General features: G+C 44.0%; 1 pseudogene; it reads right to left on the bottom strand.

Moving 5' to 3' along the window:
• Nucleotides 1-395: 395 nt before the first annotated feature.
• LOC115332235 lies at nt 396-27,759 on the bottom strand (annotated as a pseudogene).

The raw sequence follows: 27,759 nt of genomic DNA, 5'->3' as shown, positions 1-27,759 counted from the left end.
AGTCACGTGACCTGAAGGGTCACATGACCTTAGGGGGTGACGTGATCCCCAGAAGTCACGTGACCTTAGGGGGTCACGTGACCTCAAGGCGGTCACGTGACTTCTGGGGGTCACGTGACTTCTGGGGGTCACGTGACCTCGGGGTGTCACGTGACCTGGGTGGGTCACGTGACCTCGGGGTGTCACGTGACCTGGGTGGGTCACGTGACCTCGGGGGGGGGTCACGTGACCTCGGGGGGTCACGTGACCTCGCGGTTACGCCGACGGCGACGGCGATGCCAACGGCGACTCCGATGGCGACGCCGACGCCGCTCAAGCCGGAAACGGGCCCCTAAGAGCTGCGCTCTAAAATACTCCTAATCTTGTTTATACAACATTAGAAGCTGATCTAGCTTCTAACGATGATCAGGATGAAAGATGATCAAGGTTGAAAAGAGGAGACAGTGCTTCAGAGCTTTGTTAAAAGTATAGGCAATTTTCAAAGGTCGTTCGATAGGGCTTTCCAGATTTTTGTTCCACAGAATTGAATTAGTTTTTCCCCGTAAACGTTGTGGCATTGTGGAAGGTTAAAGTGTCCAGACAAATTTGCTCTAGCTTGATGAAAGCCTTTAGGAAGTATAGTAATAGAAAATGGGTTGTTCGTGATCAACATTTTGTAAGACAGAGTGGCAATCTCATACTTTACTAGTTTATGTGTAAGAATTCTGAGGTGATCAAATAAAATGCTCGATGCCTCTGTACAGTACGAGTCGGTTATGATTCGAATCGCCTTTTTTTGTAGACCAATAATGGGCGTGAGATACGTGTCATAAGTTGTACGCCATGTTTCTGTACAGTATGTTAAATGGCAGTGAAATATCAAGAAATTAATAATATCTAAGGTTTAAGAGTCGAAGCACTGTCGAGCCTTCAGCAGAATGTAGCGAGCATACGGCAGTTCTTGACAAATATAGGCGATGTGACGTTCTTAGTGTAAGTGTGAGTTGAATATCACTCCTATATATTTGAATGTGTATGCCTGTTCTATAATAGAGTTGGCAATATAAATTTTGCTGTTAGCATAGTTTTTTCTTTTTTTTTGTTTAAGTAGAATATAACATTCTTCGTTTCTTTTATATTCAGCGTCAACTTGTTATAGTTGCATCAATCCTGGGTGATTATCAGTTCTTCATTGACTACACTATTAATGTTATCCCACGAATTATTTGTGTAGTAAATGGCTGTATCATCTGCGTACATTATCATTTCAGAATTAATAAGTAAACGTACGACATCATTTACATATAATAAAAATAGGTCCGGACCCAGCACAGATCTCTGCGGAATTCCTGTTGTGATTGGCCTAACATTTGATTGACAGTTCTACATGGAGACATATGGAAAGCGAGAAGTTAAAAAGCTTTTGAGAAAGCTTAGTGATGAGCCCCTTAACCTGTGTATCTCCAAATCGTTAAGCAGAATGGAATGATCAAACCTGTCAAAATTTTTTTTTAATATCGAGGAAAACGCAGAAAGTAATATTGTTGTCGTTAAGTAAGTCGTTTATTGCTTGACTAAGTGATAGAACAGCCCTTGACGTAAATTTATTAGGTCTTAAACCGTGCTGGATCGAGGTTATAATTTGATATTTTGAGTATGAAGGCATTTAGGCGTTTAACTACGAGTTTACCAAGTAGTGTGTTTATACCATTTAGAACTGATATTGGCCTGCAATGTTCAGGTTAGCATCATCATTCCCGCCCGTAAATATTGAGCACACTTTAGCTATTTTCAATAAGTCCCGGTATTCAAAGAATGGTTAAATTCCGTAATCAAAGAATGGTTAAACATATATTGTAGTGGAATACCCAGCATATCAATATTAAATTTTAGCACTTTAATTGGAATTCAATCACACCCGAGTGATTTATTTATGGACATATTAATAATGATTCATGCGATTTCTGCAAGTGTTATTGCCTCGAATACACAGGTATTCGGGATATAGGCGGGGTGTAGAAACGTTGGTGTGGTGTTGGAAATAATGCCATTCGCAAGACGCGGTCCATCGTTGGTCTAGAAACGATTAAAATCTTCGACGGTGCTGTTATCAATTTCTTCTGGGCTGGTTTGTGTCTTCTATCCGGGTTTGATGAAGCTGTCGAAGAAATTCCACATTTGCTTCGACTCGTGGCAGTTACTAGCGATAAGGTTGATGTAGTATTCTTTTTTTACGTTTTCTTATCAGTGAGACAGACACCTTACGATAATGTATATATTGTCTGAGATGAAAGGTGCTGTGTTTGTGCTGTTTTAACTTTTGTTGCCAATTCTTTTGTTTTCTTTCAGTGCACTAAGAATGCACTGAGTCATCCACGGGCAGGCCGGATCTAGATAAAGTCGCTGTTTCAACTAATCTGAGCGATCTTTAATCGCATTCCTAATAACATTTGCAAACTTACTAAATTCATCGTTTACATTTGAATTAAATAATGTAGTAAAATCAAATCCCATTAATGTATGGCGCAAGCATTCGTAATTTATGTTCCGTGACCACTGACGGTGTGGTTTATCAGAAGCGTTATTTATCGTTGGTACAAGTACGAACATGGGGTAATGATCAGCGAGGTTATATTTGTAAACGACAGCAGCTTTGGTATCGATATTTGTAAGAATATGATGAATGAGAGTTGATTAAATAGCGGTCACTCTAGTTGGCTCATTAATAACGTTTCGAAAATTGAACGACTGAACAAGATAAGTATAGTCTAGGTGCACGTTTCTGAGAATATCTATATTAAAATCCCTGCATATAACAGATCTTTTATAGTTAACCCTCATTTTTGTGAATATATCATCCGTTTGGTTATAATAAGATGATAACCACGAATCTGGTGGCCTATACATAATGGCGATTACAGCGCCACACTTCGATTCCAGAAATAAAGCCTTTATGCAGCTACAAGAACATGAAATCAAAGGCAGTTCACTGAATGACAAGGCGGTTTATATAAACAATGCTGCGCCGCCACCTTTATATTTAGCAGTTCCAGATAGAGATGCCATTACGCAACCGGGGACATTAACATGATCGTTCTCTTTTAGCCAAGTTCCGGTTATTGCTTTTATACCAAACATAAGCGAGTGAATTGACGAGAAGGCAATGAGGAGATTTAAACTTTTACGAACACTTTTTTAGGTTGTAGTGTAACACTGAAATAACTCTTTTGCTCTAGTACAATTTATTCACAGACGCCACAAAGAAGATGACAATTTAAGTCAACAAAAACAAAAAAAAAATCAAATTAACTAGAGAGAGTTTGTAGAAGAACTAGACAATCTCAGCAAAGTCTTCCTCCCCGGTTATATGTTTCACTTTCGTAAATTCGCTTCTTCGCATCGAAAGTGTTCCCTGAGACACCCACGCAAATTCCCAGTTTTTCTGTCGCTTAATCTGGATTGCCTTTCCAAGCATGATTTTGTTTTCGGGGCAAAAGTGCTCGTTAATTAACACTGGGTCATTTGCCCTAACACCGAGGTCAGTTGCGCTTAATCTCCGTTTCCTATCCGCGTGAAGCACATTGTCAAGGAGCGACCTCGCCAAAAACTTGATGACAATATTTGGTTTCGTTCTATCTTTGGTCGGTACACAATGTATGGCGTCAAGATCTTGTGCGGTTAATTCCATCTGCGGGATCTCGCCGATTTGTGTAACAAGGGATTGAAGTGATTCATCTGGCAACTGAGGCACACCTTTGATTTCCAGGTTTTTATGCTTGCCGCACTGTTTTAGCTCTGTTATTCACTCCCTGGTTTCCAGGTTACCGCATACTTTTCGAATTTCCTGTTGCTGACGTTTCCCCGGCTTGATTTCTTTCCTCAGTTTGGAGACCGTAAATCTCACTTATATGCAAAATTCTTGTTTATGAATGACATCGATTTTTTCACACAAGGAAATTCCGCTTTCATTGCTTCATTAAACACTTTCATGCCAGCAAGTTCTTCTTGCATTGCTTCATTTAAAACTTTTACATTGTTAAGTTTACTTTTCATTTCTGAAGTGTTCGTTTATTCATAATGCATAGGTCGGAAAAAAGTTTATCCAGCTCTTTTATTGTAATTGGCTGTTTGTCAGCCATTCAAGCGAAGTTCAGTAAAGGCAGAAAGACAGTGCTAGAGCGATCCAGGTTCCACGAAAAGGCTATATTAGGATATGCGACTGTGACATACCTGTAATGACATAATGGATTTTGTAGACGTGCGATCTGACGGTGGTTGCCTGGATCGCTCTAGATGTGAAGCTTGGACCGGCGTGGCTGCTGTTTTACTGATGTTGGCAGGATGTAGGGTGCGTCTAAGTTGGTTCCCGGGGTAGACTAGATGTATGGGTCACCGGTGACCAATGATACGGCACCAATCGGGCAGTCAGTTGTTAACTTGCCGAGTTGTAATCGCTGGGGGAGAACTGGGATCCGTCGCCAATATCGCTGATACTCCGGTACGCCTGTAATGACGAAATGTATTTTGTAGACTCGCGATCTGACGATGGTTGCTTGGATCGCTCTAGAAGTGAAGTGTTCTACGTGGTAAATGAATTTAAACCGAAAGGAGTGGGTTCATAACTGTTTCACAAAGAAAAAAAATACGCTTCAAACTCACTATTATAAACAAATGACGACATAGTAAATACAAAATTTGAGCATAAATATATATGTGTCATACACTCATTACACTGTTGATAAAATGCCATATAGATGATGTACTTGTAAAGGCCGGAAGGGCGCTCAACTTTATTTAAACAGTTACTTAAAAGAAACAGCTTATTTAACATGTGTTAGACCAATTTTAGAATACGCATGTGTTATCTGGAATAAATAACCTTGATTGAGAAGGTAGAAAAAGATCCAAGTAGGGCTGCACGGTTTGTCTTTAAAAAATATGGGTGGAGAGAGAGTTGTACTAGCAGAAAACGAACTCGACTGGGAATTCCTTTCCGTTGGACAGAAAAAAAATTCGATTACCGCTTTCATTTTTAATGAAACAAAATATATCTAAAATTAACAGCGAGATCTAGCTAAAAAAAACGTAGTATGTTTCTAGATTGAACGACCACGATTTTAGTCTGAGGGAGTTCCGCGCCAGGACAAACATGTTTGCCACTTAATTTTTTTTTCTTGTTACAACAATCTGGGAGTAAAACCGGCTGTCACAAGGTAAAGTGTGCTATCCAAAGGAATACCGTATTTTCTGGAATATAGTCTGCAAACACAAATTCGGGGTCGAAAATAAAGGATTTTGGTGAGACATTCCACACCGGGTGCATAAGTGCATAGTCCGCCCTTAGTGGCTAATCCGAAGGTAAAAATTATCATACACATTCCACCTTGACAAATTCCTGCTGTATCAGCTCACAAAGAAGCTCGTATATTACATAAATTACCATTAATATATTGTGTTATTTATAAACTCCGTCACGTCTTATCATAATATACGACATAGAAAAAAAAAAACGTTTTATAGTTCGCATTTGTAGATAGCTCGCATAGGGTAACATCTCAACTTTTAAACATATATGGTGCGAGGAATATTGTCCAAAAAAGGGTACCTTTTTATAGGTATTCAGTCTTTTGTATTAACGCCTTCAAGCACTGCAGGGTAATCTATGAAAAAGGAATAAAGAATGTTCAATGGTCTCGATTACGGAGCATCTAGAGACATTACGCGTTATCGACGAGCAAACTCAAAAACAGCGTGATTCATTGGCTATTTTAGGCTCGCGATATGCACACTACTTACTTTCTTTCTACGAAGTGCGCTCACAAATTTACTGTGGCTTTTTTTCTTAAACTATTTTTCGAACTATTTTTGACGATTTTTGAGGCTCCAGCATGCCGAACCCCGTGCCCTGCAACTCATGCTTTTCTGCGGAGCACCAATATCAAGCGGGAAAGTGGTTTTCCTGAAACGAAACGGTGGGAAGCATTCTTGCAAATCTACGTATCTCTGAGTAACGTACGTCAAATAACTAGAGCATAACAAAATAAGAATCATGTTTTTATGCCTGTATCGGGACAAGCAAGGGAAAGAGTAAAATTTGGCCTTCTACTCCTAAGATAATAATTTAAAAAAAAATGTAAACTCTCTCGGTCCTCCTTAGCATTGAATCTGACGTGCGCGCACTATGCCTGCGCTATGATTCTTACGAGTTATTATGCTTGGTTACACGAGCTCTGAATGATTCCGATCTGTTGACACCTGACACATTCATGCACAGGTCTAGGACATTTCCGAGCAGGACTTTTCGGTGTAAATGTAGAAAGTCCATACAACGAAAAGGTTGATGGACTTTCTCCTGTATATCCTTCGAAATCCTGCGAAATCCTTGGTATCCTTTGATTATTTCTGAACGTACGTCGCATACTTTATTACTTATACTGCTCATACTAACGTCTTCATACAATATTTTAGTAGCATTTTGGTATGGATGAGTTTCATTATTGCCCTTACATATAACAATTATTTTATTTGCTACGTACATTAATCGAATGACTAAGAGATTACCTTCGGCTCGCTAATCCCCGCTCGCCATTCTGTTTCCAGTATAAATGTGGCAACTTATTTCTGCCATCGTTTTGCCTGACCTAACCTGAAGCTAAACTGACCTTTACTATGCCCTTAAATTGCATTAACGCCTGTCGCTAAGAGAACTCCACGCATTTTTTGTAAATTGTATAGATGGTTTAGTTTCCCCCGATGATTGCCTTCAAAACTCTATTCAACGATATCGTTTCGGAAATTAAAATTACTTTTAATATATTACTGTTGCATCGGAGACGCAATTAAATTTATTTGTTGAATTATAGATTTTCTATGTTTTTAGACAGTTAGATTAATCCCTATCAGTTCATCTTGCACCTTTCATGCATCAAAATATTAAATTAGACAAAGGTCTGCAATGTGTGCTGGAGGTTCAAGTAATCATTGCCAAACACGCATCGTACTTACGCAGAAATGTCCGCGCACTGGAACGTCCGTACGCTGGTACTTCCGTGCACCAAAACGTCATACACCAAAACCTCGTACACCTAAATGTCCGCATCCCCTCATGTACTTTCCGGATTTATCAGAATGGTCTCGAAATAAGTTCATTCAGGAGCAGAGTGTGGGAAGAGCTACTTTCGTTACAAGTCTTCATAGGATTGGTCCGAGGGTGCGTGTCGGGTCTTCAGTTCTGGGAGCTCTTTTATTGCGAGGAGTCTCTCGTGGCAACTTAAGTAATCGCGAAAAAAGAAGGTTTATTGCACCCGCTAATCTATCTATCGATTGTGCGCTACTTAGTGAATTTCGATCGTTACAATTTTGTACTTCTCCTTACGAGTACGCACGGTTAATTGTTACAAAAAATGCCTTGTCTTTGAATGCTTTCGTATTGCCTGATGTGAATGTGCATGCTTTGTGTTGCCTCGAACTGCGTCTAACGCGCTTTTGTCACACTCAGGCGCGACGCTTATTGCATGAAATCCAGCCCGTACACGCATTCCGTCGTGAAAGAGAAACAAAGAGCAGAATTGAGTGATGTGTTTGATAGGTTGGTAGGCGGCGCCAGTTCGGGGTGTTGTGGACGTTAACAGCAGAATGCTCGATAGGGGATGCAATTCTTATATTCACTGACTTATTTTTCAACAGATTTCGGTCCTCATCAGTGCTCTGAAACGAATCTATTCGATGTTTGTGCAGTTAAACTGTTTTGATTTGATTACGTATACGTGCCGTTTTAAACAGTTGGGCACAATTTTTATACAGTTCATTTTCTTTTAATTCGAATATATATATATATATATATATATATATATATATATATATATATATATATACAAAAAGGGGGATGGGAATTAGACAAGTGCCCCCTTTACTGGGTATCGATAATACTTGGCGGACATTTAATAAAGGGATAATCGTTACGGTAGATTGTCTAATTACCTCAAAATGTGTTAATTATTTTTTGAATGATTGGTTTCAGAGTCAGTTTGAATTGCAGTAGGGATTGCAACTACTATTAGAGGCCAGACCACTTGAAAGAATTCGCGAAAGGGTAATTGTTTGTTAAAAATCATTCGATCAATTTTCGCGTTTTTTTTTTTTTTTTTTTTTTGCCCTATTTCAAAATTAAGCGCACAAACGGGCCGCAAAGTCCGCTCACAAGGACACTAAGACGAGTGACATATTCTTTTCAGTCAATTCGTTACTTGTGTCGTCGGGGTCCCCAACCAGAAAGAGGCTGCTTAGATAGTGACGAAACGATTGAAACGACAGCGGCACTCTTCCAAGAGTCGTTGCGGGCTGGTTTTACGACGCTCTTCTTGGAAGGCCATTCTTAAATCTGTAAAAAAAAAACGCGAAAATTGTTGGGTTAAAATTATATAAAACCATTACCTTTTCGCCAATTCTTTCAGGTGGTCCGTCCTCTAAGTATTCCCGTCATCAGGGTAATTCCCACATGATCCTTGAAGTCAATAATTATAAAGTTAATTAACAAATTTTAGTTCATTATTAAAATTACAATGACGATTATCCCCTCGCCTAAATTTACGCAGACCATAAAAAAAAACAGAAAAAGAAAACACAAATTAACTCCCTCATCGCCATTAAAAAAAAATTAGAATAACATTGAATATTTTCGGTATGAAGGTAAATTTAGTCTGATGGTGCTTCTAAAAATAATCTCAAACCAGGTATTATCGTTGTTTATTATATATTTGTATATATTTCAAGTTCAGAGTACTTCTGTCGGAGACGTCCTCTTCCCGCAGTTGGAATGAATAAAGCATGCAACTCGTGTTTGCATCGTCCTTGATGTATCGATGCATTGCTTTGCTCAGAAGCCGCATAACATTACCGTATGCTAAAATGGGCATTACGCGTGATTTATAGGCAGCAGGTAAGTGGTTTAGCAATGTATACCAGAGCATCAAAATTGCTGCTTGAAGACATATCTTTTTCCCATCCGCGAATGAAAATGTAGACATATTTCGAGGGAACTGTGCGGAGAACAAGCTTGCAGTTTTCGCTTGTCACTGCAAAACTCCATGCAAAAACAAAACAAAACAACACCAACAAATCTGAACATTTCAGTCCCCTTCTTATAAAGGCGACAAATAAAAGGAAAGATTCCAAATATCTTCAAGGGGCACGCTCGGCCAGTAAAGCAGAGGCCTTCTCGACTTGACTCGGCTACGGATGAGAAGCGGCCTCGCGGACAGCTTTTGGCTACGAGATCAAGGGCCGAGACGGTCGCAGGCGGATCCGTGGCTAACCGTCCGAAACACGACAGCCGCCATTTTGATGGTGCCGGGCTGGGGTTCGGACTCCCCGAGGATCCCGCCGGAGGGTTCGGTCTCGTATCATTGACTCCGCGGTCCCCCTAGACTTTTGTTCGCCCCCTCGTGGGACAGTGTGCAGTGCAAGCCGCCTGCCCGTTGGACCAGTCCTACGTCTCCCTTTTGTCACGTGATCGAGAGACCGCCCATACCCAGGCGCAGAGAGAGTTGTCACGTGATGAAACGAAGGCGATTGATTGGTCGGGCGATCGCGTAGCTCTCACCGCACTTCCGGCTTAGGGGCGAACGGTGCATAGTCACTCCTGATCCATGCAACCGACGGTCCGGAATCTGTCAATTGCTTGCTCGCTTGCTCTGCAATAAGCAAAATAGAAAATATGTTGTTCTTTTTTTCTTATAAAGAAGGATGAGCGTTTCGGTGCAAGTATTGACTGGTAGCCAATTGCTCTTTCGTTCAGAAAAAAAAAAAAAAAAATATATATATATATATATATATAATGATTTAAATCACACAATACAGTGTCCTTATATAACCCGAGTATCGCGCGCAAACACTCCCTTCAACAAGGGCAAAATGATTCAGGCATTTCGTGAACACATTAATACATTGCCATTTTCGTTCTTTCCTGGGATGATAACCGCATAGAACCAACTAGCAATAAAACAGAGTAGAAAGTGATTATGTGGACGAATTTAATTCGAATTTGAAAGTTGCGCTCATGTCATTGTTTTGAAATTTTTCGATGATATGTTTTTTTTAGTTTACTTCGTCGTTACGTCTTGCAGCTGGTACTCGTGTGTTCTCGGTGTTATATATTTTGTTTATATTTGTGTTTCTCACTCTTGCTTGGACTCTAACATGAGTCTGCACTATTGATAAATAGAAAAATGTATTCCCACACATTGTAATGTCTATTTTAGAAAACAATAGTGTTACATATTTTTTTTAATTTTATTTATATCAAGCTTTATATCAAGCGTTACAATATTTACAAGAAGAAAAAAATCTTCATTTTAAAAGTATTAGTATTGATTTTTTTTTAAATTGCAATTCTAGTCTTGCTTTTAACAACCCGTCCACTAAAAAGAAAACAGACATTAGCTGAGGAATTCGATTAAACTAGCTTGATAATATGAGCTCCTCTTGAAAACAAATTTACGGTTTACGTATATTTATTCGAATACAACATAAAAACGTTTTCTGGAGTAAAATTCACAATAAATGGAACAAGATGTGTGCTATTGGAGTCTTCCCTATGACGAAAGCAGGCTCGACGACAAATTCTAACTTCGTAAAGTCTGGCTGCTCTAAGAATCGGTCCATGGGGCAAAATCGAAACGATCTCTCGATAATTATTTTTTTGTTTTTATTGTGATTCCAATTCACCACCTGCCCCACAGGTATTAAAACAATACAAAAAGAGATTGATGCGCCATAATCCCGCATTGCAAAGCCCACAGGGTCACAACACCCCGCCTCCCGTCCCCTCCTTCGGCTTTCCCTTCTCCCCTTCGACCCTCTCTAACCACACCCCCTCTCCCCTGTCATACGACACGATGGCTGCTGCGACTTCCGCCCGACGCAACCCGCACGGCTAATTGCCGATCTGGCAGCTCGTAGCGGAGCAATGACGTAGCCTCATCGACAGCCTCCACGCACCTCATCCTTCCCTATTTTCCCGATTCCCGCAGGGACCAAGCCGCAACCACACGCACTCTCCCACACACGCATAACCCCACCAGCAACACCAGCATGAAGGGAACAAGAGAAAGCTTTCGCGAGTTCTTCCCTATAACCCGCGCCCCCACCGCAAAGCAGACGACGGGTGTAGGGTTACGCCACAGTACACGTAATGCTCTCTGGGGACTTCTCGTGGGAAGGGACGAGAGCTGGACAAACGTTGTCGGGTGTGCGTCACTCGCTAGGGTGAGAAGAAAATTGGGAGGACGCAAAGTAGGGAGAGGAATTGGGGAGTAGGTACGTGTGTGTGAGTGCGTGTGTGTCTGTAGAGCGCTGATTGTGGGGAGCACGACTGGAGTATTTGGGTGATGGGTTCCCTAACGGGAAGCTCGTCACTTTGTGAAGGTGAAGTGCAGCTAAGGATGGGGGCAGATGTGGAAATAATAGGGAGGATGCCTGGTTGTGCATGGCGCAGTGAGAACTTATGTGGGATACAGAAAGGAAAGAGGGGCCCATAGAAACAATACAAACAACGGAGGCTTTCAACCTGCAAGAAAGACGTTTGCTGACGTGAACCCCCACCACCTTGTTTTTCCCCTTTCTCTTCGTCACATCTCTGCCGCGACTTCAAAGCCCGTGTCGTCTGTGTTGTCTTCTGCTTATTTCTCGATTTCGTATTCTGATCACCAACACGCTCAAGCATTCAAACGTAAGTGATTTTAGGGATACAGGGAATTAGAAAACGTAAGTGACAAGTAGTTTACTTTTGCTATCCAATCATCGTGAACTCATAAACGCACACGGTCTCGGGTTCGGAATTTCTCGGTTGTCCACCAGCCGGCTTGCACCCGTCAACAGACCCTTTCACGATTTCAGCGCCATCTAGGGGCTGAAATATCACTCCAAATTATTTTATGCTAATGGCGGATAAAATCTGGTACCTATTCAATCAACGGTAGACGTACAAAACAGTTATTTCACTATTTGCTTCACTTTCGATGGTGTCAAGAAACCAACATTCCGTTGTTATGAACTGTCTGGGGTGTGTCACAGCGGAGCAAAGGGCGATTCACACACTTGCGTTGAGTCCTGCAGAGTGCGAGGGCTGCCATGGCAACAGCTGGGTCGGCTTCAGAAAAAAAAAAAAACTGAAAAAAACCGGTTTTTCAGGAACCGACGCAGCTGTTGCCATAGCAACCCTCGCACTCGCTAGGCTGTCAGCGCAAATGCGTGAGTCACCCTTTACATGACAGCCTCAAATGCGTAGCGCATAGAAACTGATAAGTTTCGTCACGGTGACATCGAAGAGCAATACAGCGAACCAACGTCTGTAGGCTCAGGATCCGCATCGATTTCTCTCTTCAAATCCTTCCTTCACCAGCCATTAAAAAGGCCGCCACTACAGATGAGGCACACTTAGGTGGAAATAGGTATCAATGTGGCCAGACTGAATTTCGGAAGGGGTTTATTGCTTCGCTAGCATAGATCATATAGTTTTCTGACGGATTGAACAAAGTATTTAGCTCCTAAAATTTCCACTACACAAATAGCCTTTCAAGCAGAGATGCGAAAGCAAGGGCCTGAGCGGAAAATCTAGAACGCAAAACGATGTTCACATTCTCTCACTTAAAAGAAGAAAGAAATCATTTTATGTTTCTCTTTCTTTTTTTTTTTTTGTCGCAGCCCGGTGTGAGAGTAATGTATAAAAAGAAGAGCCGCTCGGACACGAGGTGAGCGGGCGTTAGCTCTTCCGTCTATTCCGTTTGTGATTCCAGCCTACAGAGCGCGCCATAACCTGTCGGCGTAAACCTACCACTCATAGGACTAAAAGAGAAGACTTTGCTAACAAATACGAGTAGCTCAAGCGTTTATTACAACCTGCAAGGATGTTGTTTAGCCGTGAATGGTACCACGATCCCTGGTTTTTTTGTTTGCTTTTTTTCTCTATTTTTTGCCTACAAGTTTGGTTGTTAAATAAATATGTTTCAAAAGCAAAAGCTGCCCGCTCAGTATTATTTCGAACACAAGCTTTAGAGACTTAACTGCATTTTATTTTAACGTTTTGGATCTTCCGCGAGTTTACAGATGGTGTAATGGGGACACAGTGAGACACGGGACACGAATTGTCGGACCTCTCGTGGCCACTGCGAGAATCAAGCGATTGCATCGCCTCCCAGTCTAGCCCACCAGTCCCAAATAAACGATCTGGCAGAACGGCTCCCCTGGAAATGTAAATCTAACTGCGGTAACCTAAAGACTGGTAACTGTAAACTTCGCAGCTTTGTACGTTTTACTACATTACAGCCAGATGTTGCTATTCAGACGCCACGTTTGAATACAAATACACAGAATAGCAACCGCTCAGTCGCCGTCGCGCTGCTCGTGTATACATTCTACGAAGGACGCGGTGTTTCTCAGCACACACGACGCGGTCGTACCTCGTGGATTTGCCGCAGCATGTTTCCTTCAGACATACTATGTTCGCTACCAAAATTTCTGCAGAGATTTTTTATATATATATTTTTTTTTATAACCAAGGTAGAGAGGATCGTCATACAAGAAACAAACACATCTCGGACAGCGTTTGCAGGCTGCCCTTTTCCATGATGTTTACTGCGGCTTCGTGGTTTTCTGAGCAACTTCTGTTTGGCCATAGCCTTCTTTATGCTGAAAACTCCTGGCAGATCGCCACGAGACGCGGCCGCCGAAACTGAAAGGGTAGTGCAGCAGACAACGGATGAAAGGAGAGACATGTAACGGGCGCCCCGCTGCGGCGAGACGCCGAAACACACTTCTCTCGAGCGATGGAATGTCCGCGCGTGCTCCTCGCGTTCTTCGCGCTACCGCTTCTCTTCTCATCGGGTTGGAAAACCATGTTTCGGGTCCTCGCCGCTGCAGAAGCTGTGCGCTGAATACCAGAAATGCTCTCTGCTACCAGATCCCCACTCTCCAATAGACTACTTCCATAAAGCCCTGCATGCAACACGGCGCGCATTGCACTCTGGGAACTAGTTGGCCAGGGAGGAGAGTGCCATGGTTTCGGTTTCGATCGACACGACGACAAGAGATTACACACCAAGCATGGACTATTAACGGCCGTTATCTCATGTTTTCTGGCCCCGAGAGCGTCATTGGTGGTCTCTAAACTAACCTAGATGGTCAGACCTCGAAGCTTTAGCACAAGCCCGAGACGTATAGCTTCTCTTAAAAGTTCATGCGTCAACGCTGGGCTCAACTTTGAAACTCCTGTGAGGATGCGGCTTGCTTTTCGCCCAATGAAGTAACAAGAAGCGGACGTTTGGCAAACAAAATACGTGTAATGCTCCAGGTGACCGAATTTCACTTGTAGTTCACTGGTACTAGACGGGATTATTGAAATTGGACTCAAAGATGAGGTGACTAAGCCACGTCTTACTACGTTTGCATACGCACTCATAATATCCGGTGTTTCGGGAACCAAGGAAAGTGCCCCGGCCTTCGTTTTGTATCGCTCGAGAATGAGTGTATTGTACATTCGGAAAAAAAGTCAGATAATCGAAAACGCAAGCAGCGCGTTCGGTCGCGGCGTGATAGCATGAGATGAATCTGCTCAGTCGAAACCGAAACTGAGTGGCCAACTAGTTCCCAGAGTGCACTGCGTGGTATTTCGCCGCATTGGGGCGCGTCGGTTTTGGAAACAGTCCATTCTGCGACCGGGCACTCTATGGCTCTGTCGTCAAACTGCCAGGCTTTGCGTGTATAGAATACACAGAAAGAATAAAACACATGAAGGACGAACACAGACGCACACAGTTCTTTGAAAGAACTGTGTGCGTCTGTGTTCGTCCATCATGTGTTTTATTCTTTCTGTGTATTCTGTAGTTTTCAACGCGCTCTGCTACGTGTACTTTGTGAGTATAGAGGAGGCTATGGTTTGGCAGATTATGGCCCCCTCTGGTTGTCCGTCTGCCATTCAACTCGACATCAGTGTTGGCACTAACACGTTACGGGCAACGGCGTTATCGGTAACGTAGTAACGTAGTCGTTACTATTCCAAAACAATAGTGGTAATTATATTCAGGTTCTACGTGAATATAATGTTTCTTAAAATATGACGCTTATGCGTACCTGCAACGTCAGAAGAATAAAACGTGCTAAATATTAATTAGAAAAATTTAATTAAAAGTAACGTGCGTTATTTTTGATCGGTAACGGTAACACGTTCTTTTTATTTTGAGGTAACGTTAGACGGTAACGCATATCATTTATTTACAAGTAAGAAATAGCATAAGTCGTTACGTTTTTCTTTTTCGGTAACGCCTACAACACTGTTTGTAATCAATCATTCAGTCAGTCAGAATAATGCGAATGTTGCGCAGAAAACAAAGCCCCCTAATTTCTTCCCATTGCAAGCCCTCAAGTTAGCAATAACCGCCAAAGCAAAGCGAATAGTCAAAAAACGATTAGACGCAGCGGAAAACCTCCACATCTGTGGTAAAATAGATACTGCCCCCCGCCAAAAAAGAAAAAAAAAAGAACCTGATTTTTACATTTTTTTCTTTGCTCGCGGTTCCAAAAACGCCAATGACGTCATCATCGACCTAAAGACGACCAATATTAGACCTCCCCATAGTTTTTTTTGCGTACCATGCAGTCGACAACTACCGCAACCGCGCCGCCGTCTGAAAGCTGACGGTGTGTTTAGAGAGCTCCCGAACTCCCGAACGGGCCAACCTATACAACCATCGCAAACGCAGTGCTTTTAAGCCCGAGTCCACCAGTTCAAAGCTGACAGTGAAGTGGAAGCTAGTACACTAGCTGGACCAAGCCGGTTCCACTCTGATCATCACGTGACTGTGCACTCCTGGACCGATTTCGAGGAGATAGCAGTCATGGGACGTAGGGACATCATGCCTTTTTCACTTTACCATGGGTTAGGACGGGCACTAGGAGTTACCAGGACCGATTTGTGGTTCATAGTCTATCACATGACCTCCTGGGTGTGCAGAGCAGCAAGTTACGGGTGGAGCGCTGAATCGGCTAAGGTATAGCTCGTGTTGTCCCCTGCAACATGTTCTGAGGCGAAACGGACCATGAACATCCCAGCCAACCCAGCGACGCGTTTCGCGCGTCGCTGGCTATCTCCTCAAGATCATGTGACGCCCACGTGGCCTTTGATTGGCTCTCGTGGCGCTCAGAGTCCACTGCGGTTTATTGTACGGTGAAACCGCGAGCACAGTCGGGTTTCCATTCCACTGTCGGCTTGAACGGGGGACGGCGTGTCTGGTGTGTAGGCCGTCGGCAAATAGCGACGCGGTAGGTTCTCGAGGGCGCGGCGACGAGGCTTGACGTTATGGGGCTGTCGGTGTGCGGTTCCATGGATGTGTCGGGGGGTCTTTGTGCCGCTGTGTTGAGACAGGGTGCTTGAGACCGGACGAGTGGTGTCGGTGGGTCCCCGGTTTGGAGTCGGGAAAGTGGTTCGGGAAACATGTGCCTGGGGGGACCTCGAGCGAAATTGTAAAAGGGGTTCTGTAAAAAAAAAAAAAAAGAAATAAAAGTGAATAAACCGCAGAACGCGCAAAGGTCTTCTCTGTGTTCCCCTAGCCCACTCGTGTGAGTTGAAACCCTCCTGGAGGCAACGCTATAATTGCAATGACGCTCGAAGAATCTTGCGGTCTTCATGTTCTTTTTTCTTAGTTTATTTTATTTGAATGTTTTTATTTCCATTCTTTTTTATTCATATACTCCAGACAACAGCGTTTTTCAAGTAGAGGAGGATTACAACAGGTTTGACATCAGGAGGCATTCAAATCTACCAAGTATTAGTTGTTCAATATTATTTAAAAAAAATATTTCAAATAGCTGAATTTTGGCAATGTATGGGCGTATAACTTTAAAAGGATTTAATCTATGATGATCTATGAATATTCTACGATACCGGTAACCTAACTTTTCAAACGTGAGGTATGTACATTTAGTTCGCGTAATATGAAAAAGTGCTTGGAGCTGCGAAGTGCCAGTGCAGGTTGGAAGGAAGTAGAAGCGAGAGATAGTGTGCAGCGAAATGCTTTCCTCCAGTACACCTGTGATAATCAAGCGTTTGGGTATTCTCTTCAATGGTTAATTAGTCTAAGGCATACAGAGCATTTCGGAGGCCTCTAGTAATTTTTTTGTCCATTTCGGCGGCCATAACTTGACTAAAAATCAGATTACATGCCATACTGTTTAGTATTTAAAACATGTTTTTTCTATGAGTCCTAATATAAACGGCAGAAAAGGTATTGATATTCGTCCGTGGTAAGTCCGCAGCTAAACAATGGAGAAACTGAAATATATTACCTTTGCACGGGAACCAATAACGTTCTAAACGTGTCCACAGGGTTTCAAAACTACGGGGCCAAGCTTAGCGACACAGATATCTCCCCATGACACAAACACACAAAAACGAGTTATCGTTAAGCATTGATGGCCCAAATAAACTACAGCTCTAACTCCAGCAACAACTGCACATTTTTGAAACAAACCCCGCGCGACTACTTTTCAGCAGAGCACACGTACAGCCAATTATCGCGCTATATTTAGGAAACATATCGAACAACAAGGTATAGAAAACCATTCCTCGCGAACACACGAACTGACCCGAAGGTAACTTCGCGTGAGGACGTTACAGTCGTATTAAAAGGAATCCCGCTGATGTGGGTACCACAAAATGTAGACTATATTCTAGGGGACCAAGTGGATAAGCATAGTCTGTTCACCCACTGCAGCCAGATCCGTGTATAGAGAGAGTTTGGTCAATGGGAGGCGCGGGTAGAGCCAGAGCGTGCACCAGACGAAGAAAAAGTGCTTGACATGCTCTCTTGGCCAACCAGAAGCCGAAAAAAATCCCCTAGTGGTGTTAGCCAGAAACAGTTTAATTCATAGGTGTAGGAGTTTATTAAGCGCGTAAGAGCTACATGTAGTAACCCTTAAAGGTTGAAAATAGGGTGCACGTGATGTTTCGATTATGATCATGCAGAAAGATGTAAGAAACGAATGTGCCCCTCGAACTCTGTTTTGTTCGGACAGAGTGTGACCACTCGGACGACAGATTCCCGGCCCTCGGCGCCTGGCGTACGAATTGTGTCGATCGTTCCGCTAGACGCACTCCTCACCCATGATTTTGGATGAGCGTGATTGAAACGTCAAGTGCACACTATTTTCAATCACCGAGAGCTACTCCGACGCACTTATAAAGTTTGTTTCTCGCGACCACCGCCAGGGTACAGTTTCCGTCTTCTGGTTGGCCGCATTCGAATTTGTGAAGACGCCCTGGAACACGCCCACCACGCTTTCGGCCAATGGCCCCTCCTCATTTGCGTCCCATATTTCCCAAAGTATGGCAAAACTCTCTGTATATACGGTTCTGACAGCAGCCAAACCCGCAAACGTGAGGTTGCCCGAGCTCCTGGCTTTGAATGCGCATTTCTAGCTCGAGTGCTCGTTCTGCAAAAGAATGTTCTAAAGCAGCGCCCTCGAGCTCTCGTGCTTGCGGTAATAGCTGCGGTCTCCGCTTAATGGTGAAAGTAGTATAGAGAATGGCGGCCCGACTGGTCCCCTATGCGAGCTAACACGTGAAGCCTGCGTGTGGACGTAGCTTGGCCAGGCTTGCAATTGCACGTGCATGCTCCCACGAGCAGAGACATGTTGGTGGCCAGTCGCTCCGCTTGCAATCGTCTATTCGCAACTCCAGCCTCCCGCTCGCCCTCTCGCGGACTAACGGAGAACCAGAGGAGTGGGGACGGCAGCGGCGGCGGCAGCGCCGAGACGGTGGCAGGGACTGTCGGCCTTGGTGGCTTGGCGCTGCTCTTATCGCAATGTTCATGTCGGCGTGTTCGTGCGTGAAGCAGTTTGAACGAAAAAAGTGAGTGCGTCAGAAAAGGAGATCTTGTTTTCCAGCTCGCAACAGCGTTGCATAAAGAGACCGGGGTGTCTAATTTTAGTAGGGGCTTTTGGATATCGCGTACGCTGCAGATTTCTTGTCTTGTCGTCGTCAGATCAATTTGTGCTCAACGTGACAACAAACGCTCCCGCTAGTAGTGTAGAGCACTAGCGTGCGTTCTATCAAAAATGTAATTCTTTGCCCCAAGTAGAAAGAAACTGATCGCGCAGCGGTACGTTGAGCAGTAGACGCCGGGAATGGGTTCGTGTTTTAAGCTGTTACAAGAAACATGACCGTTTGCTCCAAGCATTTTCAAAAGACAGGTTACGCGTACTCGATTTCAGGTAATTACAAATACAATAAAGAAATGCTCGAAGCATTTTAAGCGCCTGTGCTATCCAGCCGTTCGTCACGACAGCTTAGAACGGGTAGTCTTGGCAAGGCGGGTCGCAACGTTGCAGATACCACGGTACACAAATATAGGGAATATTAAAATAGCTATTTTTAATATAGCAATATAAAAATAATAAAAAATCCTAAACACGCCAATGACGTTGGCAGTTTTAGCTTATTAACATCATCGGCCGCGGGTTACCGTACGGTTTAGCGTTCCAACCGTAAGCGCAAGCTTCCGGTTGGAATTCTGCACCGTACGGTAACCTGCGATCACGTTATCCCAAACTTTCCTATCAATAACGAGTTTTTGTAGACCGTTTTCCCACCTCCACTAAGGTCTCCGGAACGAGTACGTCAATAGGGAGTTTTCGTAGACCGCACTGGCCCCTCCGCTAAGCGTTCCGCAACGAAGAAGTTGCTACTGCGCCTGCGCGCCGATAGGCTTGACTGTGGAGTTCCCGCTATCGTAGCGGGTTGCGGAGGGCCTTGCGAGACGGCGAAAACGATCTACGAAAAGTCCCTAATACAGTGCATGAGCGATGCCAGCCTTGCCTCCAGTGTCCCGAATCTCGTAGCGCGTCGCGGAGAACGTTGCGGGACAGCGTAAACGATCTACGAAAACTCCCTAATAACCATAGCGCAGTTTAATCACGTGTTGCAATACATTCAAATCGCGACGGTGAGCAGCGACTTTTGAAGCCTGTGACGCGAAGACATGAATACTGTGAGCGCTGCTCTTTCGGAGCTTGACGGTCACCGTGCGCGGCTCACTCTTGGAGTACTAATGGCCAGGCAAAGCGTAGACACCGCGATATCTTCATCACCCTCAAAAATATATTCCCCACAAACAGTGACGTGGCTGGTACCCAAAACGCGCTTGGGCTCCACAAAGCTTGGCGAGTTGAAGTATCCGTAACTTCTAAATATCAGCATGCCCGTAATCCTAACGCGCATCAACGTCTACGTCATCTGTAATATGCTCCCGACGTCACCGGTTTGCATTTGTAGACAAATAAATTATTTTTAGCGCTCTGACGAGCGTCAGCGAGCAGGCGCTAGGGAAATTCCTGGAGAATCTATCCCCGTCTCTTACGCCATCTTGGAACTCCCGCTCCGCCACCTATCGTGCGTTGGCGTGATAACAGTAACGGCGTAAATGTTTTGTCTTGATTTTGGTAGAACTCGCAATGTGGTCGTTTTTCGGTGGGGGGTGGGGGGAGGGGGGGTTAGCCAAGCTAGCCCCCCCTCCCCCCATATTAGCCAAGCTATTACCGATCACTGTATTCCTAAATATGGGGTCACACTGCTTATACGTCATGCAAAAGACAGTCTGCAACGCAGTTTCGAACGCGAGTCACTGCGAGATTCGTGCTTCGAATGCCACATGGCAATGAGTTCACGGAGAAAATTATAAGCGGCATTCGAACCACGGATATTGTGGTGACTCTTGTTTGCAGGCAGTCAGTTGTGTGATGCAGACTGTCGTCTGTGTGATGTATGAGTTGTGTGACCCCAGCTTTAGTAAGTAACTGAGCGTCTTCTGTCGATAGAGTTATTTGACAAGCCACGTGCTATGCTGGGAAGTAGTCAGGCAGGCTTTTTTGTAGTCATCTCAGGTATTACTAGGGTATACGTAGTACCAAGGAAATGAAAACTAAGCACAGAAAAGCGGACGAGGACGGACAAGTACTACCTTCCAGTTCATCACAACATTTATGTAAACATCAATGGAGTTCCGCAGATTTGATGTTCGCTCGACATGATCAAAAAATAACCTTGAACCTCAAAATCAGTTCCTTTTTGTTTAGCTTTCGTTAGTACACTTCGAAAAGGCATCGCGACACCCTCAGCGCCAGCCAGACATTGCCAATATTTTAAATTTTACTTCGATAAAGTAATGCCGGGCATTATATTTTACCTCTTTGGTTAGTGGCCTAAGTGTCTACGTTCTATCAGACTAGTACTGTCGTATTGATGACAGCCCTACGATTCCGAGAGAAAAACAGAAAACAAAACAGCGATCGCTTGTTTACGCAAGGAGCACTGATGAAGATCTCGAAGACGGCGGAGGAAGAAAATACACTAGAGGGCGCTGCTGCACTCGCAAATAAAGTCTAATGGCCGAAAAAAAAAAGAAAAAAAAAAAAACAGTGGTGTATTAGCTTAATATTGTTTTAATGTGATTAACTAGCGTTGTTTGACCTGTTAGTGCATTTTCGGCTATAAAACTGCAACTGGGAGTAAAGCAGTGTCCTGTTGTGTCTGTGTCTTTCCTTCGCATGCGTCCCTTGAGCTGTACGTTCCCATCATTTACAACATTTAGCAACTGGCCTAATTTGCCCATTTAATATAGCTTTAATTTTGGAATACCTACGCCAACACGCTCGCAGAAATTTGAAACACGCTAGACGATCGGAGGTTTGTGAGAGTGAATCTCCGCATTAAAGCGGAAGCCTTTTTTCACGAGCCTTGTTGCGCTCAATAATCATTTCAGCTCAATTCTATAGCCCCTCTTCAACCAGTGAAAAAAAAAAAAAGAGATTTTTCGGCATTTTTGTTTTTGTGCCGTTTTTTATATGTTGTTATTGGCTCAATTTGGGGCTTAAAGTAGGGATGTCCAACGACCCGGACGAAGGATTTGGATTATAGGGGATAAAGGGCGGGGGACGCAGGGATTTAGCTAGGGATTTTCTTTGACAATAGGGAGCGATGGAAGTAGGGGACACTGGAACCGCACGAATGCCCATTGTGTGCTTGGACAAACTGCGGTCCGCTTCATCGCCTTTAACGTAAGGCTCGATCCCCGAAGAATGGAGGTCCGGCTCGAATGTTCACCTTCGCGGGTGCGGCAGAGCCGACCGAGTCCTTTTATACGTTCTCTCCGAGCACCGGGGACAGAGCCACCGCATCCTGAAATCGTTTTGTACTATTACTACGTGATCGAGGTTTTGTAGAGCCTCCCACTGGTCTATTATTTGAAGTGTTTGGGCCTCTGGATGATGGTAGAATAAGGCAACATGTCATAAGTGTGGAGGTCTGTTTTGTTTTGTTTCCACAGGAAATGTGTCTGGGGCTAGGGTATCTTAAAATAACGCCTCCAACAATTGCAACGCAGGAATATAACGCAAAGGTGTAAGGAAACGAAGTAACGCACGATCGTTAACGGGCTTAGGTCCCGCTAAAGTTGGACAAAGCGCTACGTCATGGAACATTCAGCACGGAAAGTGAATTAATATATAATTTCTGCAACAATTCAGATTCCTCGCAAAATGTAGAGATCAACATCAATTGTCAGGCTGAATGTTCTTAATTTTATCGGGTGTGAATCCCGAGCCAAAAAAAAAAGCTAATAAACAAATACTCCGCGCAGCTCAAAACACCTTGCGTATTCTCTATATCCCCGACTTTATTCTTATGATTAAGATACTTATATACGAGACAATCTGTAGCGCCGACGCATTAAAGCATGTACGGCCAACTAAGCCTTCCAAACACGCACGATAATGGAAATAGTCTAGTGGCTTACGTGTAGACACACATAAGCTGGAAATTACAAGAATGTAAAGTCAGTAACCAAGATCACTTGGTAAAAGGAATGATCCCTCGTTATCACTAAGAAAAACAAACGCAGCCCATACGTTTCATTACACAATTTCGCAAAACAAAACAAAGGTAATGAAGTTTTTTTTTTATTCAGCTACTTTTTTAAACGTTGGTTCTTCTGGTATTTCTAACATATTATTTTTATACAAAGATGATCGCGCCATGTTTAATGCGTTTCTGGCTGACTTACATGACATTTCTGCTGCAGATCTCACAGAACAAACCCGCAGTCAATTGCTAGTTTCACTAAGCAGCAATCCGTACACATTTCTAAACAAAATTATCGATTACATTTACTATTAATATTGGCTAAACAGTAATCAGTTATATTACTTGATCATATAGGGGGAAGTAATTGATCGGTATTTCAGAAAGTAACACTATATTTCCGATTACTTCACATTCTTAAATTCAAACCACCTTTCAGGCAGTTTGAAAACAGGCTTGTTCTACTGTCCATTGTGGGATTATAATCACCGGATTTCAAGCTATTCATCTTTTAAATTTCCAACATTTGATTGGGAGACGGTTCTCCTGTCGGAGATTTGGTTGTCTGGAATTTTCTTTTAGGAATGTTGGGGATCCTAGAGAAACCTTTAGGAAGGCGAGGGACAATTAAGAACGGTTAGGAATAGCTTAATTCCGAGGGAGAATTAAGAATGGTTCCGAATAGCTTAATTCCAAACTAAATTATTCAGCTTACTATTTTGATAACTCTATTCCAAAATATGATCAAATTATCACGAAATTACTCCAAAAACTAGTTTATTAGAAGTAATTTGACGGCCTGTAAAGAGTACCGTAAACGTTTGGCGGTAATATGTGTTTCCTTTGAATGCTTCAGGAACCATACGTACATACATTTCAAATACGAGAATGTGCAGCGAACCATTCGCTAGATAGCTTTAAAGGAGGCATGAAACGATTTTCCTACTTTCGCTAAATACTGATTAGAATCAGTCCTTAAAGTTAATAAATAAATAAACTTGCCTTAGTTTTTTCTTTCTATGCAATAACAGCCGCCAAAAATATTTGAGAAATATGAGCATCGTTCATTCCCTCAATTCGGAGCCAGAACAAGTGCCCACGTGGCCTGGTGCCTATCCTATGTCACCAACGTTAATCATAGCCACGCGCTGGGGTTCGCAAAGTAGAAAACGCGTGCTGAGCTCCAGGTATTGTTAGAATTCGGCTATTCTCATCACTGCAGGGGCTGGACACCAGCCACTTCCCGAGTGTCCGCTGATGCAATGATCGTTACGAGCGGAAGTCGAATGCTCAAGCAGTTGTCGTGTCTACTCTAGAAGTCGCGCTCGACTGTCGTCAGACGGGTGGTTTTGATCCCACATTTACGTCATCAAGCTTTGCGAAGACTGGACTGAAAGAAATAGTCCCTTATTGTCCTCGCAATTTCTCCGCGGCTAAGACGCTTCTGAATCAGTGGCGGACTGTGTGAGTGTAATTGGGCCAGACCGGGACCAGTACGCCTCTGCAAAGTCATGAAAATTCCAACTCCGATATCGTTTCATGACTCCTTTAATGGTTTAAGTATCCACCCACACAAGGGCGTTTGCTTATGTTTTCTTGCGTAACGTTAGAAGTCACCGCAACATCCGTGCCTTGAATGTCGCTTGCAAGACTACTCCTTGAAATGGAATACTCTTAATATGAAGCAGAGATGACCTGGTGACTCTCGACGTATAAGCCGGCCCGGAAAGCATTGTTTTTTTTTTATTTTTAGAGGCGAAGCTCCATAGGGGCTAGCCATGTCCGTATGTCCGTTCGATGTCCGGCGTCGGGTGCTCTTGCTCACGAGCACGTGAGCACGTGCTCCCGCGCTCGTGTAGGGCAAAAACAAAGCAACCGCATTTCCATGTGGTGAATGATGTTGATTGGGGCGAAGCTCTGGTGGTGCCTGTCTGCGTAAACGCTGAGCCGCAGCATGCCGAGCCTTTCGTTCGTTTTCATCCATGTTACGCTGCGGTCAAGTGCTCAAATGCGTATATAACCACGTTCCATACCACACAATCTCTTTCTGACATGGATGAAAACGAACGAAAGGCTCGGCATGCTGCGGCTCACCGTCTACGCAGATAAGCACCACCAGAGCTTCGCCCCAATCAACATCATTCACCACGTGGAGATGCGGTTGTTTTTTTACGTTAGGTTAGGTTAGGGGAGCTTATGTCTGCTTACGTCGAAAATCACCGGACATCTGTGTTTCTTTTGAAGTGTCAGTGAAGCCAGTGCAAGGAGCATCCTCGCACGTGACATTCGAGGCACAAATGTTCGGAGAATTACATCGTAAAAGCCGGTTCATGCAGCCCCATTTTCTTACGTTACGTGGCGTTACAAGAGCTTACATCTGCTTATGGCCAGGGTCACCGGGACATTTGTACTTCGTAGGAAGCATGGCAACCAGTTCAAGGAGTAAGTGTTTGGTGGTTTACTGTCGCTAAAGCGACGAAGGCCACACTGCGCACGCGACATTCGAAGCACGGATGTCTCGGCGATTCATAACGCAATGCAAGAAAACGTAAGCAGACACACCTTGTGAGTGGGCCTTAACGTAAGAGAGAGAGAGAGAGATTTTTTTATTTGATAAGGTGTAAGAAAACGTAAGCAAATGCTCCTGTGTGAATATGCCTTAGGAGAGGAAAGTTTCCGCAACATTGCGCAGCATAAGCAAACGGCGGCGAGTGAAGAGGCCGCTGGTTCTCATAGCCCCGTTTCCTTAAGTTATGTTACGTTACGCTACGTTACGTTACGTTACGTTACGTTCCGTTACGAAAGCTGACGTCTGCGTGCGCCGTAAGTTACCGCGACATTTGTGCCCCATATTAGGCACTTTTAGCAGATCGTTCCGATACCTCCGATACCACCGATAACGATACCCGATAACAATAGAGAGTTTTAGTAGATCGTTCCGATACCTCCGATAGCCCCGATAACGATACTATGCATGCGCGAGGGAGGCGGTGGCGGAGTATCGGGTATCGTTATCGGAGTCATGGGAACGATCTACTAAAACTCTCTAATACGATGTATGAGCCGGCGGGGTATCGGGTATGGTTATTGGAGTCTTCAGAACGATCTACCAAAAAATATTAAGCGTGGCTACCAGATCAGAGAGACAGCCTGACATGCGACGTTCGAGACACGAATGTTTCGGTGGATTATCCGTAACATAAGAAAACGATGCTGGATGAACCATCCTGAAGAAAACAATAACACCCCAAAAATCTTTCTTCTTTATTTTTTCAGGTGATTTAACGTGGTTTAAGGAGACTAGTGTAGATAAGGGAAGAACATAAAAGACGAGGAAGGACAAGACGTTCAGTTGCGAAACGTCTTGTCCGTCCTCGTCTTTTATGTTCTTCCCTTATTTATACTTTACCCCTATCAGCATGTTCTTTATTCCAAGAATACTATCAATGAATATTTTGCTTGAGTCACGTACGTCTTTAATAAAGCCCAAATAAATCAACTGCTCGAAACCGAAACATGAGCACGGAAGCTCATAGCCGCGGCATGCGGATGATGTGTGCCAAGGGGGAGGGAGAAACAAAGAGGAGAGAGTTGCCGGAAGTCACGTGGCTACAACCGACTGAGTTTTTTTCTTTTCTCCGCTTCTCCGGCGTGTGAATCAGACGACGACGCAGTTGCGCGCACGGTTTGTCGTGCGACTGCGCTTTAAAATCGATTGGCCGATACCACGTACGAGAGCTCCGAAGTTGCGGCTCGACGTGCGTCACAACGTTGGTCCGTCGTGCGCCGCCATCGCGTCATCTAGCCCGGCGTCAATGTTATTAGATTACCTCGGTTGTGGAACTCCTGCAGGAGAGGGTACCCCCCTCACTCATTTGAGCTCCCCTCCCTTCAAGCCCCCTTTTTATCCTGGAAAAAGTGGCGCCATTCATTGTTGTGGAAATGCTCGAGACACGTGCCGCGTGCCACTTCTGGGAAGAACATGGCATCTGAAACCTAGCAACCTAGCTGTGCTGCGCTGTGCCACCATGATCTTCCCAAGGGCTGCACGTTGCACGTGCCTCGTTTATCGACGCACCTTGCGCTACTTTTGAAACATGAAGAGGCTTTAGCCTCCCGCAGGGCCGGTTATTGGGAGTTTGGCCATTAATTGGAGTGAATAGGCGAGCTTCTCGTGGCCCACCACAGGCCGCGAAACAGCCCCTAGCGGTGGTCGTGAGCTCTAAAAATGCGACATAACTAATTTAAACCGTTTTAGCGTCGGTAGGGGGAAAAGGTATAACTCTTGGTGACTGAAAACTTGGTGCATGAGAGGTTATCGTCACGTCAATATTCAACAGTAGAATAAATGAACGTGCGTTCCAAACCAGGGCAAACTCCGTGGTGGCTGTGCGGAGCCCGACTAGAGCCCGACTCTTTGTGTGGCTCCTTTTCTCGTACCACTCACCAGTGCGTCAATAAGCTTCGTGGTAGACTCTCCTCGTGCGTAACACACACAAGCCAATCAGTTCGCACGTTCCCTAGCTCGCTGTTCCTTCACTTGCCACTTCGGCAAGCAAGAGAATCACGCAACAGGTGGAAGTGGTATTTATACTTCGACCAAACATGGGCTAACCGCAGAGGCTACAAGCGCGAGATGGTAGCTTTGAACGATTCTTCCCCAGTACGAACACTCAAGTAGCGGAGCAGGGAACAAAAGCAAGGTACTCGCGCTCGCAGGATAGCATGGCACCTACGACTTGTGGATTCTGAAAGATGCATCTTTCTCTTCACTGCACTCTGCGAAACCGGGTGTCAACGCAAAGCAGTTTTGTGCGAGCGCAAAACCCGACGTCTTCTCTCTTCGATCAGATTGGTGCTCACTCACCCCTCAT

The sequence above is a fragment of the Ixodes scapularis genome, unplaced genomic scaffold (genome assembly GCF_016920785.2).
Source record: "Ixodes scapularis isolate PalLabHiFi unplaced genomic scaffold, ASM1692078v2 PGA_scaffold11__112_contigs__length_91849675, whole genome shotgun sequence".
In the NCBI taxonomy this organism is placed as follows: domain Eukaryota; kingdom Metazoa; phylum Arthropoda; class Arachnida; order Ixodida; family Ixodidae; genus Ixodes; species Ixodes scapularis.
Note: the sequence above shows the minus strand (reverse complement) of the source record. Positions and strands in the feature narration are given on the sequence as shown.